The sequence below is a fragment of the Dermacentor andersoni genome, chromosome 5 (genome assembly GCF_023375885.2).
Source record: "Dermacentor andersoni chromosome 5, qqDerAnde1_hic_scaffold, whole genome shotgun sequence".
NCBI lineage: Eukaryota > Metazoa > Arthropoda > Arachnida > Ixodida > Ixodidae > Dermacentor > Dermacentor andersoni.
The window spans coordinates 203,232,619-203,250,357 of record NC_092818.1 but is presented as its reverse complement, the minus strand read 5'-3'; the positions used below and the strand labels follow the sequence as shown (position 1 = coordinate 203,250,357).

Below are 17,739 nucleotides of genomic sequence, written 5' to 3'. Positions count from 1 at the left end.
ATAAAATTTAAATACAGCCGTTTTGTATCGCAGGCCTCTGTCACCCTGGGCTCAAAACATGCTCCTAGATTGCCTGTAATAAAACATATTGCAAAACTGCTAGCAGTACTGTTATGCCACTTTTTTCAGTTGTCAGTGAATGGTCCTCCACAAAACCAAGAGTGCTGAACTGATGCAGACAAAAACCATTTTTCTAGGTGAACTGTTTATTTGCAACCAAACATCTGTGTAAATGTACAACCATTTGTAGTTTGAGAACATCAGAAACTTCTTAAAAACTATTGCACAGTACAAACTTCCTGCAGCTTGACACCATAACAAAATTGAATACTGAAGGTGTAGTATGTGTGGCCCTGAAGTAAAACACATTTCCCAAAAGAAATAAATTAAAAAAAATAAATACCTAAATAAATAAATGTAGAAGCAGACTGACATGACTGTCAATAAGAACACTCAAAAAAGGTACTTGCTTTCTCTATTAGGGAGCCAGTGCTACTATTACCATGGCACGATTTGCTCGAGCCCACAGCACTCAAATGAGACCTGATATGCAGGGCGGTTATCTTTAAGTTTCATGGAAATTATTAAACACGGACTGTTGCAGCTAACATAATTCTAGATACAGAGTGCCAAACATTACTTGCATGAGAAATCAAGACACCATAGTCAGCTGATTAAGAAAAACTCAGTTCCTAATAAAGTTTTTACGAATTGTAGACGGTAATTTTACAAGGTGTATGCACTAAGAACGAACTTCCAGAATGACACCAGTAACGAGACACATGCCATCAAACTGGCTGTAGAAATGCACTGCTGTAGCACTTTTTTGTTAACAAAACGCACTGTTATGCATTGAAGCACAAAAGTAACCGGAATGCCCATGTATTTCTCTCACATTTATAAAAAAATCTCGCAACTGGTGTCATCCTGGAAATTAATTTCAAGTGAATATGTCTTTCAACCTCACTGGCTACAATTTGCAAACTGAAATATGTGCCGTGATGTTTAAGTGAATTAATAAATTTATGAGAATCAGTTTAATGTTTCCATTTCTTGTGCTAGTAATGTCCACCTCTGAATAATCCCGCTCAAGAACAAAAATTATGCTACCTGGCACAGACAACTTTAAAAAAATCTGTAAAACTGAAAAAGGACCACTGTACATTCCTTATTTGTTGGTTGAATGGTGTGTGCCAATTTCAGTAAACCTTACATACTTCTGAAATATGGCAATCACAATAAGTGATGCTTATGGGAGCAGTTTATTATGCTGCATTGCTGTTGCATGATACAGTTGCATTTTCTGCCATGATAACGTTCCTGTGCAGGTCATTCCATATCAAGCGACTTATTCATATTTACTTCAGATTTTTATATGAAAAAAAAAACTATTAGTGATGTGCTGGAATAAAACAAAGTTACTCCTTTTGTGAGTTGAATTTTATTCACTGTCACAAAAAAATAACGAAAGAATTCAGAAAAAGATATGGTTTCATGCAAACATGAAAGGCACATCATTGCCATTACCGGAGATTTTTTGTTGCATTTTAAATTTAAGTCGACTTATACCTATTAATTTTTACTCATGTATTTTAGATAGCAATAAACCATGTTTACAAAGCTATGTAAAATGCAGTTTTTACAGAACTCTGACAATGGCACAGATGCACTTGCAGGTGTGCGATTCCATGCCGAATCGACTAGTGTTTTTTTGACACCACACATATAGCTGAAATATTGCCATGTGTTTACTAGTGTTCAAAACTCGTTACCCACTTTTATTAATTTTTGCCAGATATTTTGTAGCATTTTGGTGACAGTTTAGTTTTCCTGCTCAGCTGAGCTAGAGGACATCAATCAACATTCTTTTTCAAATGCACATTGCATTGATCGAGGCCTTCAAATGGTGTGCGTGGAAATACGGTGAAGTGATGCAACTGCCAAAATAGCCAATTTTTCAAATATTTGAATACTTCGATTGCTTTTGGCACCGGCAAAAATGAGTCAAATTGCAATCCGTTAGATTTTTTTTCGTAACGAAAAATTCACAGGACAGAACTTAAATACAGAATGGTAGCCCAAGTGACATAGTATAGCAAAAAAATATGTGCAGCTTTGAAGGTTCAGCTGATCGCCTGTAAAAAAAAAAAAAAAACAAATTCCAATCTTTTGCAAGAAGCTTCATGTTGAAGGAAAAAACAGCTTTCATAGTTAGCCAAAAAATATGTGATACATTATGGGATAGCTCTACATGTCTGCTATGCATGTGTGAAGTTAAAGAAGGCATTATTTTTAAATGCGAGAAATTCTTTTTTGAAATTTTGTCAGCACCGACTTTTCTCGGATGTGCGCACAGCTTGCCGGCTGGGAATGCGCACGACAAAGCTGGCTTTGTCTCCACACAGATGACAGAGAAGCGGTGTTAGGGTCTGCATTTTATTGCCAAGGGCCACATGCTCTAACGCAACGAGGCTTGTGTTTGGTGTGGGCCAGGTAAACCATACAGCCATTGCACATAAACTATCAATACGAGGTCTTTTAGAAAAGTATCTGACCTTTGGCTGAAGAAAAAAAAAACTGGCATAACTGGAGCGTTGGAAACCTAATCACCCTCAAAGTAGTCTCCTTGGGACTCCAGTCACTTCTCCCAGCAGTGCTGCCATTGTTAGAAGCATTCCGAGAAGGCCTCTTTCCGAACGGAGTTTAGCTCAGCTGTCGTTGCAGCCATAATGTCTTCTCTTGTCTGAAATCGCGCTTCTTTCAATGGCCTCTTGATTTTGGGAAACAGCCAGAAGTCGCAGGCAGCCACATCAGGAGAGTAAGGAGCCTGTCGAACTACAGGAGTCTGGTTATTCGCCAAAAAAGTCTGAATCAAGTGCGAGAAAAGCATTGTCGTCATGGATGCGCCAATTTCCTGTTGACAACTTCGGTATCTTGCGCCACACAGCATCACATAGGCCATGCAGGACATCCCTGTAGTAGTCTTTAGTGATTGTTTGACCCTGTGGTGCGTACCCGTGGTGTACCACACTGCGGGAGTCATAGAAAGCAGTCAGCAACACTTTAACGTTGATGCGCACTTAGCGGTCTTTGGTTGGTGACGTGGAATGCTTCCACTGTAATGACTGGGATTTGGTTTCCGGGTCGTAAACATACCCCCAAGACTTGTCACCAGTGATTATGGTGTTCATGAAGTTGGGGTCACTGTTTGTGGAATCCAGCATGTCTGTGAGACTTCAACACGAAGTTGCTTTAGCTCCACCATGAGCAGTTTGGGAACGAATTTCGGTGCAACTCTCTTCATGGCCAAATCTTCAGTGATAATGGAATGTGGATAAAATGTGCTGATGCCCACCTCTTCCACAATTTCTTGGATAGTCACACGACAGTCCCGCATCACCACGGGGTTCACTTCGGCAATGACCTGGTCATTTCGGCATGTTGATGGCCGACTGGAGCGTGGCTCGCTCTCCACCGATGCATGGCCGTCTTTAAACTGGTTGTACCACTCCTTAATCTGTGTGCTGCTCATAGCATAGTCACCAAAAGCAGTCTGAATCTTCGGAATGGTTTCCACTTGGCTGTCGCCCAGTTTCTGGCAAAATTTGATGCAGTAGCACTGCTCCAGTCACTCCGCCATTTTCCTTGCAATAAAAAACCGACGAGAGCACTGTGTACTACCTCATTCAAATGCTGCGTCCCAGCAAGTCACGCTATTGGCAGGCAGGAAAAAACTCGTGCATGCGCACAAAGGTTCAAGGGCAGCTGATGAAAACGCACTTGTTACATATTCATCAGGTGTTCGCAAAAAAAGGTCAAATACTTTTCTAACAGACCTCGTACGTATTAAATACGTGAGGGAATCCTGCAGTGCTAAAAGATATGGTTCGTGCAGTTTACAAAAAGAAACATCAGCTATTATGTAGACAGTAAATCCAGAAAGAGCGCTGATATTGTTTATACAAAGCATTTTAAAGGGCATGTCGCAGTGCAATGCAACATAGAGGGAGCAGGACACTTTGTGCCCTGCTCCCTGAAGCCCAATGACGATGCAAGTAGAAAACACCTTCATAATTAGGACTGAAAACCTACATGAGTACGAACAGATTCTTGTGGTGTTGTTTGCTACCACTGTTTTAGAGCCGGAACATGCTCATCTACAAGTCATATGTGCCATGTTTAGTCTGATGTGGTCAGACACCATTGGCAACCACTTCTTGCGTTCATGTTAAAAAAATACGAATTGAGACTGCAGCTGCAGCGCTAGACGTCACCTGCCTTCGCAATGATAAAAAAGGCAGTCAGTTTGTTGAATAGTTCTTGTGGCTAATTATATTAACAATATTTCCTTACTAGATGACACGGCTTCATATATTTATGCTATATTTATGCTGTATGTGTGATCCACAAATCAACATTATAAACAATAATTTATCGCACTTAAACAATAATACCTTTTTGTTACTTGTCACATGTATAGCAGACATGTAGGGCTGTGTAACGATGGGCGACATATACTTTTGTGCCAACCACCAAAGCTAATTTTTTTACCTTCAACACGAAGCTTCTTGCAAAAAATTTGAACTTTACAGTTTTTTAGCTGATCAACTGAACCTCCAAGGCTTGAAATATTTTGCAGCTATCCCAAGTCAACCAGTCTGATTTTATATTTATTTTGTGCCTTCTGTATTTCCCTACGTTAGAAGAAAATTCAAGCTTTGCAAATTTTGGCACTCACACCACTTCAGTCTCTTGACATGAACACCATCTGAATATTTGATCATACAATTTCCCTTTCAGAAGAAACGTGTATCAGTGCCTTCTAGCTTAGCTGGGCAAGAACAATAAATTTTTGCCAAAGTTCAAAAAAATTTTTGCGAAGGAAAATAAATGGGGAGCAAGAGTTTGGAGCTTAAACTATATCTGTGATGGTCAAAAAAACGTTGGTTGGTTGCCCTGGAATGACTCAAGTGTATGTACGAAAGCAAATTTTCTCATTGTACCTACTCAAAATCAAGCAAACTTGAAATGGTTTGCCATAATGGAACAGTTCTTGACAAAATTGGGTGGTTTGGCATGAAATGGCTTAAGATACTTAAAAAATATATTAATAAGGAAACACTTTCCTTACTAGAACCATATCAAAAACTAACATAAAAATGTAGTGAACTATAACAAAGCACAGCACTTGTATTCTGGATTGAGCAATCCAATGTGGACTTCTCAGGAGACTAGCATAAGTAACATAAATAAAATTAACATAAAAATGTGAAGGCATAGAAAGGCACAACATTAGTAAGCTCATTTGAGAAATCCAAATTGGGCCCTTCAGGAGACTAACACAGAACATAAAAATGTCAAGAGTTACAAAAGCACAACACTTGTGTTTTGGTTTGAGCTGTCCAACTTGGGCTCTTGAGAGGTTATTGGTCCCATGCGAGAAGCGAGGCCACAGTTCTTTACATAGGGCATGTTGGTACCAGGCAATTTGCAACACGTGAAGCCTGCAAAAACAAGAAGCCAGAACAAGTTTTAAAAAGCAACTTCCACATGCAAAAGAATGGCATGAAATATGCCCTCGTTATAATGAAATCGATTTATGTATTTGTCTTGCTTTATTCCAACTGTCCATGGGTACAGCTTCACAGCATGACCATTTAAATTTATTCAGTGCGGCACAGGACTCCACTAAGTGTCAAATGCAGGAAAGGGCAAAGAGGAACAAAACACTGTAGCAAAATAACTTTATGAATATCCTCAATGTCAAAGATGTGAGCTTTGCTTGCTGAGAAACGAAATGGTGAAACAAATTCATGTCGTTCATAAATAAACCTGAACTGACAACTAAAATTATTTCTTGTAACTTTCATAATTAAAATTTGCTGCACTTCACTGTGCTTTTCCATGCTCCAAATACAATAGTGTCATGTCACTACAACTGAGTGTAGCTTCATTTGATGTTAGGTTTCCTGAGTTCACATGCAATCGGAATGTACTTCTCGCCTTACAATGACTTAAGACTTTCTACATTAAAGAAGACACTGCTTACAGTGAAGTATGTTTTCTGCCTCGACGACTGAATTACTGTTCTAATGAGGATTCCGTGTAGTGCACCAAGCTGCTTAGCATGACACATGCAGAATGTGACAGAGACGAAGAAATGCCGTCTTTTAAGAGCCATATGCGATAGGACTGACTTCTTTAACCCTTTTAGGGTTCACTGCCGTACATCTGTGGCTGTGATGGAACGTTCTGAAAAAAATTTGCCTTTTCAGAACAAAGTGTTGCCTAGCATCCCACTGGAGGTGCTGCAACCTTCTGAGACTTCTAGTAAATATTCTTATAGTGCTGTCGCTCCTTGGGTTTCTCCAAAACTGATTTTTCACCTAGCTCCTTGGTGTCTGTCATTGCAGTAATTTGGGAGTGTTGCCACAAGTTTTTTGTAAGTTTCATTACACAAAAAAATTATGCTGCTTTATCCTGCATAAAAAAATAAAACATGTAAAACTGCAAATACTGAAATGGTATTGCCACTTTATTGTTATTTAAAAATATTATTTACCAGTTTATTTTTTCGGAATGTCACTCTGAAGAACTTAAATCTGCAATAAAAATATTAAGGGTGCGCGAAAAGTGATTTTTGAGGCTGAACCGAATAATGCTAGAAGCAAATCAAATAATGGATAGTTTCTGAATAATGAACAGCTGATATCACAATTAATGTAAGATGAGGCTCACATCCTAGTATTATTAAAGTTAGCAAGTTTCTGTCATTGTTATGTTATGAAAAGCTGTTTATTAAAAGCACAAATGGAGCAGCAGAAAGTTTCTTCACATGCACAGGACTCTTCAGTAAGCATAAATGATTGCTGTACAGCCTCTCAAGTACAGCTACTGAAGTAACGTAGCCTGGTCTGCTATTACAAGTTGTTACGTTTTATGTCTACACTATGTTATTGGAGGTGAAAATTTACCGTACTTTGGCTCAAATTTCATGTTTCATTGGTGGTTCGAAATATTAGAATACTCGCATTTACAAATAGTGACCATTCAAAGACTAAATTGAATAAGACACTATTCAATTCGAAAGTTTTGAGCATTTGCACACCACAAAAAATATATAACTCCTAAATTAGAGAGGCATATTTCCCCCAAAATGTGATCCTCAACGGGCTAAACAAGAGCGACAGAAAAGCCCATTTATCTTTTTGATTAATTTAAGCCCATAATCTACTTGGCAATGGTTCATAATAACCCTGTTAACAGGTAGGTGAAGTAAGGAAGCAGGAATCAATTCTAACAATTTCAGAATGGGAGTAGTGGACATGTCCGATGGTCTGTAAGAAGCTTTATACATTAGGCCCCAAGAGCCTATTCTCAATTTATTGAAGTATATGGGGAAAAGCCACATAAATATTTTTTTCATATCTTAGAATACACATAAATATTTTTTTCATATCTTAGAATACAAAGTGATAAAGTGTGCGTGAATAAATACGAGTCATAGGTTAAGTGCTTAGAATGAGTAAGCGCCCACAAAACATAGTACTATTGACAGCAATGCTTGCAACTCTGTCCCTGTTGTTTCTTTGATTGAAACAACCAAAAGAAAATTGCCACACCACTCAGGTTCCCTCTGCTAAAAAGCTGCTGTCTGGCATCACATGGACCTCCTTCAATATAGGAGCAACCTTAATTCGATGTGGTCTGTTAAAATTGGTGAAACTACTGTTTCACATCTCAGAACCTGGAGAGCTGTTTTGACTTCTGCAATTTGGTGAACATGCTCCTGCTCGAGCTGAGCAGTAACCACACTTGAGCATACCTTCTCCGCAATTCGCGTATTAGAATAACATTTTCAGGCTAACTAAACATGTCCTCCATGCCAATAGATTTGGAGCGTGCTTCACAGACAACTATTCCTTGCAATGACAGCCAAGTAACACTGCTAATGCGCAAATGCAGCTCATTTTATGTGGTGGAGCCACTAAAAACTTTCAGCAGTGAAGGCAGCTTTTAAATTTCAGAAGCATTTGAGTATGGCGGCATTACGCACTTAAGATCGTACGAACAGTCATTCCAAATAGTAGGCTATTGTCGCATACAACTGCACACACGGGCTACTTGAAAGTCGTTTGTTATGCCAATGGCAAGTTCATAATTTTAGAAAAAAATGTGAATGTAAAAATGCAACCAGAAAGGATGTATGGTACTTGCCTATAACAGCACTGACCCTGGTGGGGTCAAGAGCCTTTTTTGCCCCTTGGTGTTATTTCCAAAGCCCAAATGGCCCATGAGCTCCTCCTCTGTGAACACATGGTGAAGCAAGGCCCTTGCAAACTTTCCTGGTCCACCATGGCAGGCCATGGTAAACTGTGCCAGGATAACCTTCTCAATGTGCACTCCTTCAACCTATGTGAACCTGCATGTTTAAGTAAATGTTAGCAAAACAGTTTTAAGCCTTTCAAGCACATTCACACAACAGCCCTACTGCAAATAAATTACAAAAGTACCTGTTGCAAATCTAGATTGCTAAACTTGACTTCTTACAAGCTTCTTATGCTGTCTGGACGCCACATGTTTCAGAAAAACAATCCAGCACAAACAAGAATAATAAACCAAAGTATCCAAACATCTAGTACTTGAAAAAGGGGAGTACCAGCGAAACACAAATGACACGCACACAAGGAAACGGCATTAGACACGGACGGACGTTGGGACGGACCAGCGTCCGTCCCTGTCTAACGCCTTTTACGTGTGTGCGCGTCCTTTGCTTTGCTGGTACCCCCCTTTTTCAAGTTCATCACGCACCAACTGGCCCAAGAGCTTGTGCTAATGCACATCTAGTACTATTTATTGTGATTACCATTCTTAGGATACTTCATATTTTCAGGTGTTTGTCTCTATTTTCCCATCCATTTGTGTCAATAGGTAGTCCATGGTCTAATGGGGAGATTGGGCTGCTACGTTAAGGGAAGAGTTCAAAATCAACCGTAGGAACAACTTGGGTGACTGGGTATGCGACCCTGGGCATATGCCACTTTTCAATGAATCTCCTTCCCGCTATCTTGGGCAACTGCTGCTGCTTGTGTTGGCAAGCAGCATTAGGAGCTCAAAGAGGGACATGATTGTCGATCATTACTAAGATTACCACTACACGTCACGTTAGCTTGCTGTGCTGCAGAAGTAATATGTGAGATTCCACTCCACTGTATGAAATGTACATAAGCTGCAAGGACAGTATGTGCCAACCACCACCTCAATTAAATTAATCGACTCGCAAAGCACAGGCTGCACAAGATCACGGAGTGAACTCAGAAGTTTGTGGACAGTCAGTTGATGTTCATGTCAGGGACCTCTAGGGAAACTCAGTCATTTCCTCGATGTGCATCATCGTGCCGTCATACATTGTATTACAATTCTGTCTGTCTCGTTGTACCACCGTTCTAATAGTCATCACGTATCACCACAATTCAAAATATAAATAGACACTTATATCTACTGTTTATTTAATCTTTATGGAGAATACTTTGAGCATGAGTTTTTGCAAAGATCATGAATTCTACAGCTTAAAGGAGCAATAAAGCAAAATTAAATTAATTAAATTCTGGCGTTTTAAGTGCCAAAACGACAATCTGATGTTTAGGCACGCCTTAGTGGGGAACTCTGGACTAATTTTTACCAAATCAGGCTGCAAGGTACCTGGGCAGTTTTGTATTTGACCTCCATCAAAATGCGGCTGTTTGATCCTGTGACCTCGTGCTTAGCGGAGCTGTGCCAACACCCCTAAGCAACTACGACATGAAAGCACTAAAGAGAAAAATTATTTTAGATGTATCTGTACATGACCTTCCTACTATTCAAGAGATTCACTCATACCGTGACAAGAGGCTGAGTAAACTGTAAAAGCAGCAAGAGGAAAGATTGGTGGCAGTGCTGCCTTGAAGTTACCACACCCGCTTGCTGTGACGTCATGGATTTTGATGATGTCTGTTGAGGTGTAGCAATTTTTTTTACAAATAAAGATGTTCTTCATCGTATTCCAAAAACCCAAAATAAAAAGCGTCAGGAACTTTTACAGAACCAACACAGCCCAAGTTTGAAAAAATACTTGGAATCCATGATGTGACAATGAGGTGTCAGCACAAAGATTTTGGGGCGATACTCAGAAAATTGAACTTTGAGCTTTATTTTCTCTAATAATCAAACAACTACCAAGAAAGTTACAGAAGTAGTTATTTAACACGACGCTTTATTTTAAATTCATTTAAGGTGTCATTAGTGTCCCCTTAATACAAAACAAGGAATGCACTTGGCTGCGTAATAGGTTAACATGCATCACTGGTTCTCATTAAGGTAGGATTATCAGTATAGCAAAGGGCATGCACTGGCTGCTCCAGAGGGGAGCCCTTCCACTTCCCCTCAACCTCCCAATTTCCAATTTCTTTATGAGCAGTGATGCAATTTCTCTATCTTAACGAGACATAATGCCAAGGAGATTAAAAATGCCATGCTGGTTACAGCATGTGGTGACCGGCACTTCACACCGTCCAGCTCGGCATCAATCTTTTTGGAATTTGGCCCTTGAAATGCAGAAAGCCCCGATCGCTGCTCGTTCTTCAGCCAACTTTCTCAAAGGGTGCTGCTGTTCTGGTTTGATACCTCTAGCTGTGCACTGCTGTATGACATAGGTCATAATACCTTCGTTCTGGTAAAACTAGAAAGATGTGCACTCATGCAGACCACTAATGTCCACACTAAGTTTCTGAACGCCCCTCTCATATCAAGCATATACACTGAAAAAGGCACATTCCGCGTTTAATATGTTCACAAGTGACAATGAAATTCACTCCCAGTCCCGGTGCAGTTGCAAAGTCTTTAAGCTGAGTGCTTAAAGGCACCATGTCTCCTAATGAAGGCACTCTGCACCAATTGATCACTGGAGCAAATGCGTTGCAGTTGCATCAGCAATGTTCTTGTTTTTTCTGCTTCCTGCAATACATTTTCACGGTATCACTGTATTTGATCATCGTGACGCTACAGAATGGATGGCCAAAGAATTCACTTTTACCGTTCCAGCTGGGGCCTCTCCCAGCTCATTTTGAATCTGAAAAAAGATGTCACTATTAAAGCGTGAAGCCACGATGCAGCAAAAGCGACAATCAAAAGAGCTACATGGACCATTAGGCTGACATAAATGGACGGATACACATGACTAGTCATTGAATACACTTAAGTGTGGCCGCTCTTGCCAATGGCAGTGTGAGCTTGTCAAAAAATTTATTTCACATTCCTCTAGTTACTTTAAACATTATTTCCACGCATCTACTTAACTGTTATGGCCACATATTAAACGCAGCTCCTTCATATAAAACCAGTGTTACATTCCTTTACTCCCCGTCTACCTGATGCTACTGAAGTTTTGCTTACTCTCAAAGAAAGAATTTCACAGAACTGCTCTTTCGACAAAGCATTATTCCAAGCTTGTGGCAAAGCGCCGTGATTTAGTTCACAACGATGCGCTCCCCTTTCAATCTGTTCACTCTATAGTGCTCTGATTCAAAGCAAAAATTGCTTTTCGACATAACTAGCTACTTCTATGGTCACAAGAAACAATGCTAATTATTGATGTTTATGTTGCCGATAACGTATACATGCCGCCTCGAAGCACAGTGGGACGACAACGCAGATATGCCAGGCATCTCGTTCCTTTACTGATTTTAAAACTATTGTTAAATCAGTTACTGAAGTACGAAAAGCTGCAATTTCACGAAATTACATTATTTTGAATGTTGTAGGACCTGGAGTGCCATGAAATCTGCCTTTCCGTGAATGCAAAGAGCGCCTACGCGAAGCCGTTTGGGCGAAGCACTCGATGGCGACGAACGGAGAAGATGAAAAAATAAAGTTGAATGCGCGCGACCTGGGGGAAAACAAAACGCACGCGGTTGGCAAGGCGTATAACTCGATGATTTCGCAGCACTCTGTGGCATCACCCCTATTGTATCTCACGTATCGCATGTACACCCTTGAAATTCTTTATTATTATTGCGCGACAGCCTCCTCTGTGTTTTCCGATCGCGCGAACATCGGCCGCACGGCGTGTCAGATAGTGGCCTTGAAGCACCGCGGAGTCACTCGATCCTGATGGGAACAGCGCAACAGAATACACTTTCGCCAATCCCACCGCACCCCCCCCCCCCCCCTTTTGCTGAAAGCTCGCTCACACGCCTTGTACTAGCGTGGCGCAAACGAAATATCTTCGATTACAGTACAGATCGGATGGTTTCACGTCGCATTGTTTTGGGCTCATTAATAAGGCTAACTCAATCGGTGCTCGAACACCGTATCAGAAATCATGGCGTACAACATGCCCTGTTTTAGGTGGCACCACATAGCTGCCTTAAGTCACCACAAGCGGAGTGTAAAGTTAAGCCAGGACAAAACTCCACGTTATCTGCCACAAATCTAGTGCTGTACAACCCATTCTCGCAACGGAACGATAGTACTAGGAATGAAAACTACAAAAGAGGCGCGCGGAAGACACGCACAAGCGCTGAAATCATTTCCCCGCTTCCGTTCACCGCGTCGCAATGGACGAACAAGGGGAATTCGAAACACTCACTCACCCTTGATGTCGCTGAGTCGGAGGCGATCATGGCGATCTTCGAGGCAACAAGTCCATAAAAAGCGAGCAACACGCAGGAATATTCCAAAGATGTCACAGCGAAGCACACAAAGAACACCGAAAATGCAGGAAACTCTCAAGCTAACGGCTTGCACGAACTCGCCGGAATACGCCAAGCATCAACAGCGCAAACGCGCAATCATACATGTACACTCATACAAATACACGCTTATATTATCATAAATTGTACCATTGGATAACAAATTATGTAATTTCATGTTATTACTGAACAATTCTTGCGATTTGCAAGTGTATAAAAGTTTTTTGCTTCGCTTCTTTGATGAACTACTTTCTTTAGCGCAGTAACGCAGTGCACCGGCCGGAGCTAATGGAATGCGCGGGAAAAGGCGCCAAATTCAAACGTCACAAACGCCGCGCTAATTTGTGCGCGCACAGTTTTCGTCGTTTGGATTTAAAAAAAAAAGTAATGCGTGCCGCAACCATGCGAACTGAACTATTGACCAGAAAAGTACAGAAACGTCGCTGTTTGTGCTTCTTATTTCGACGTCATGGCAAACTGCGGGCGGTCTGTCGTCCCATTCTTTAAACATTTGTGCGTGTGCTCCTGCGCTGTGCGATTTGTCACCGAGAACGTATAGCAGCGCAGATTGTGCTTGGTGGCCGAGCAGATTCCGAACACATTCGCCAGCACCCCGTCTAGGTCACAGAAAAGAATTTGGCCTCCATGTGAAATATGAGCACCATGTCGTACATATCGGCCAAGCTTTTCGTTTCGTTCTGTATAGCGCGCTAACGGGTATACGCGAAACGCACTCTGTAAAAACGATGTTCACTCCTTTCTCCGCCGCACCCACCGTGGTGGCATAGTGGCTGAGCTGTTGCTCTACTAACCCGAGTGCTTGGGATCTAATGCTGGCCGCGGCGGCTGCATTTCGATTGGGGTGAAATGCAAAAACGACCGTGTACTGTGCGTTCGGTGCAGGTTAAAGAACCCCAGATGGCAAAAATAAATATGGCGTTTCTTACTACGGTGCGGCTCATAATCAAAGCGTGGTTTTGGCACGTCAAACCCCAGACTTGGATTTTGTTAACGTTCTCCGCCACCTTGACCATATTTAACATGGAGGCATGCAATGCCGTTTCCTAATTAACACACAGCCAGGGCACTGGCCCCTTATAATGGACGCCGATGGAAATGCAGGATGCGTCCAGTCATCGGTTGTTTGTCACTGCTTGTAGGGACGTTTGTCTTCTGAAACTGCATATATATATATATATATATATATATATATATATATATATATATATATATATATATATATATATATATATATATATATATATGCAGGGTGTTTCTGCTAACTTTAGGCCGAGTGTAAACTCTATGACGACGCGACTAAATGCATGTTGCTCCCTTTGGTATGTAGCGTGTCGCGCTATTTGTGTATTTTTGCTTAATTAGCTATTTAGTCAAGCATAATTAACCAACTTCTGAAGCAAGGAAGTTAGGAAAGAAATTCCAATTAGAAAGTTGCAGAGCTGTTGGCAACACGTCCGAATAAACAGTTTCTGTCTTTCTATCTGTTAAGTATTATTGTTTTTCACCTTACTGCGGATGCTCGCGAAATAGAAAAAGCACCACGTGACATATGCCCGCCTGCGAGTCGTGATTGCACTGCTCCTAAGCCTTCTGCGCACAAACGAAAACATACCATTTAACCGGTGTGAACACCCGTCTGCTTATCGCCATCATGAACCGCAGCGAGGGAAGCACGTCGCTGGCGTCAATACCACAGCCAACGCCTTCGTCACTGCCCTGTCGCCTTTTAAGCGGCAACACACCCTGCTCGATGGTATGCTCGTTTGGGAGCGCTGCAAGCACGGCGCGCAAGCGGATATGTCAGGTGATATTTTTTTCTATTTCACGGGCATCCGCAGTAAGCTGAAAAACACTAACACTTAATAGATAGAAAGTGAGAAATTGCCTAATAGGACGTTTTGCAAAGTGCTCTAGAGCTTTCTAATTAGAATTTTTCGCCTAACTTTGTTCCTTCAGAATGGCTAATTTTCTTGACTAATTAACTACTTAGGAAAAATACAAGAATAGCGTGACACGTACAAGAGTGAGCAACATGCATTTGGTCGCATCGTCTTATGGTGCATCGGCATATTTTTAAACTCTGAGTAAAGTTAGCTGAAACACGTGTATATACGTCTATGGTTCAAGTAACGTGAAACAACACCCTGTATATATGCAATGGTGATCAAGTGATCAGTAAACCAACATATATGTGCAAAAGACGCACACATACATATGTGCGTGTGTTTTCTCAAACTCAATATTGTTTGTGACTCAATTTTATTCAACAATAAGTTAACAACATTTAGTCAACGACTTTATTGTTGGAAACTACTCAACAATGGTTCAATAGTCAATACTATTCAACAATATGTCAAGAGAATTTAGTCAATGACTTTATTGTTGAAAACTACTCAATATTGTCTCAATAATACTCAATACTATTCAACAATATATCAACAGAATTTAGTCAACGACTTCATTGTTGGAAACTACTCAACAATGGCTCAATAATACTCAATACTATTCAACAATATATCAAGAGAATTTAGTCAATGACTTTATTGTTGAAAACTGCTCAACAATGGCTCAATAATACTCAATACTATTCAACAATATACCAACAGAATTTAGTCAACGACTTTTTTGTTGTGAACTGCCCAACAACTTTACTGTTGAATTATTGCCTGTGGTTTCAATAATTGTTGAGGTATTGTTGAAAGGCTATTGAGTCAACAATTCGTCAACAATATGCCAACAACTTTTCAACAGTCATTTTCATAAGGGTTGTACGTGCGTATGCGTACGCACGTAGCGCTGTTTACTGCAGGCTCACCACTGCAGTGCATCTACCTCAAAAGCCTATAAAGGGCCACCATCAGCTGCTCTAACGCTTTCACGTATATGATGGTGCCCTCCGAGGCTTTTGATATGCATAGTCCGGATAAGTACATACACTGGGAGTCTTCAATGAGCAGTACCACACACGTAAGCATAAGTACAATCCTATAAAATTAGACATCCCTGCGCCTCCAATTGCTCAATAGAGCTTTTCGGGACCATTACTTTACTAGTAGCAACCAAGCTGCACAATTAATGCTCACGAGTCCTGCAAAAAAGCGCTGCCAATATGCAGAGAAAACAAAGAGACACCTAATTATTAGCCAAATTAGTGAAAATGCAACATGGATAACAACAAACACACACAATGAAAGACTTCCACATTTTATTGAAAACAGTACAAATTCTAGCAACGCAGATGCACTGAATAAAGAGCACCCAATACAAGCTCGCAAACAAATTCAGCCACGAGAAACTGAAAACGCTTGCAGAGAGCAAGAAATTGCCTTCGACTCGCTTGTGCTTTTCACAAGGACACAGCGGTTGGATGAGTGCACTACTGGACAAGAATCTCTAAAAAACTTGAAATCAACAAGATTTGCAGGGCAAAATGACCATTTCCCCCATCCCACAATTTATAACGAACAAGCAGAACAAAAATTAGCAAAATTTCCTTTTATAAGAAAACAAACCAGTGACTGGATTCGTAATCAAATACATTAATACGTAAATAAAACTGCCTTTTGTGCAATAACAACTAGTGGCAACCCTGAATATATTAAATAAAGTGCACAGATTCTATAGAGTTGCAACAAAACTTCCGCTGCAGTGTACGGCTGCCGATAGCAAACCTGCTGCTAAACTTAAACCATGTTCGGCCCCATCGCAGCCGAGGACGACACGAATATCAGCGAACAATTTTTTTTCTTTGTGTGAAATGATTGCGAGGAGAGGTAAAGGCGGCCACTAAACATGGCAGCTTGTGGGCGTCGGTAGCTAGTTCTGATGCGCCGTTGACAGTAGCCGATGGCTAGCAGCCAGCAGAACAAGCAGGGCCATAAATCCGAGACCGGTGGCGCTGAGAGGCACAGGTGAACATGACCACATCTCGCTCGATGATGTCAAAATGCTGGAGTGAGGAATCGCGGCAGCAGCAAGCGAATTGACCTTCATGCCTCTCTCGCCTCAACACGAACGAAACGTCGAAATCACAGCGCATACGAAGCTACCGGCACTACGCGCACCCTGCAAACATCGCAGACATCTAGGCGCGGGCGGGTGCGCACTTTGGCGACGCCGCAAGTGGCTTTCAAGACACGAGCGCCGGCAACGCATCCCTGCGGCGTCCGCCAAGGGCGTCTACTACGGTGTCCGCCAATCACGTGCCCGACGCCGTAGCAGACGGCCGCGTTTGTCTCCACTCTGTACGGAGCGGCAGGCGAGGTAAAATCCCTCGATAATTTGAAAGTACCCCCACTTTTGGAACTATCCGCCGCCACGCGACCTCCTCGCCTCCTCCTCGACCCCACGCGGAAAGCGGTCTTGCGCCCGTTTTATTGCCATATATGGACAATCCAACCGCATTTATGCCGTCGGCGTAAGTGTCGCCCGAAGGCGTCGCCCCGGGGCCCGAGGCCTCTCCAGAGTTTTTCGGTTGGGCCAGAGCTTCCCCCCACCGCGCGGTGCCCAAGCGCACCCCCCCTCCTACACACACACACACACATACACACACACCTAAAGTGCCATTACCAGAGCTTTGTCACCCACATCATTTGAGGTATCTTTTGATATGCCTCGACCTTTTCACCTGAAATTTTATTACGACTAATAGCTTGCTACATCATTGTTGGCGCGGACGTGCACGGCTTTTAATTCATACTTCCGCTTTATTTCTGCAAATCCTGACAATAGCAGGACAAGCGCATTAGGAGCACCAACGGCGGCTGCCTCATTCGTATTTTATAGCTTCAACATTTCTTTCCTAAATTTCTACTGTAAACACCGCACAGACACACTACATATTTAAATAGACACACAGGACAAAGTTTATTATACTTTTGAAAGAGAAGGAGGTGGCCAATTAAAAGTTAACTTTAAAGGTATGGATATACGCCTAGAGAATGAATGTGTTGCTGTATCTTAACCCCGCTTTAAATTGCTTTGCCTGCTC

General features: G+C 41.6%; 1 protein-coding gene and 1 long non-coding RNA gene across 3 annotated transcripts in view; both read right to left on the bottom strand.

The window, feature by feature from the left end:
- The window catches only part of LOC126531848 (uncharacterized), a 724,626-nt gene that overhangs the window by 149,907 nt on the left and 556,980 nt on the right, over positions 1 to 17,739 (bottom strand). The gene's annotated exons all lie outside the window — the stretch shown is intronic.
- LOC140218653 (uncharacterized) lies at positions 189 to 12,775 on the bottom strand. Its single transcript, XR_011894877.1, has 4 exons — positions 12,630 to 12,775; positions 11,072 to 11,107; positions 8,218 to 8,422; positions 189 to 5,504 (listed from the first exon to the last, which is right to left on the bottom strand). It is a non-coding gene; the product is annotated as an uncharacterized lncRNA (long non-coding RNA).